This window comes from Echinops telfairi, unplaced genomic scaffold (genome assembly GCF_000313985.2).
Source record: "Echinops telfairi isolate 266 unplaced genomic scaffold, ASM31398v2 ScPeMD7_25;HRSCAF=90, whole genome shotgun sequence".
Taxonomy (NCBI): Eukaryota; Metazoa; Chordata; class Mammalia; order Afrosoricida; family Tenrecidae; genus Echinops; species Echinops telfairi.
Window position 1 is genome coordinate 19,051,916 of NW_022103922.1, and position 280 is coordinate 19,052,195.

Genomic DNA, 280 nt, shown 5'->3' on the forward strand with positions numbered 1-280 from the left:
GCTCATTTGTGAGTAGCTAGGGATAGAGGGAAGGTGACGGATCCCACACTGCTTACTAATGTGGTTGGTTGGTTCTAGTTCGAGAGCTATTCCAAGCCGGTAGACAATATTGACATTTCTCTTAATAAGTGGCGTCCTCCAGCTCCCGAGGGGCTGGTTGTTGTAGGGGTGGGAAGTGGGTTTCCGAGCCTGCGCCTCTCGTGGAATGAATGTACATTTAATGTTTGTCCTGTGAATCGTGACTCGGCAGCACCCCAAGATGATCTGAGCTGCTGAATAA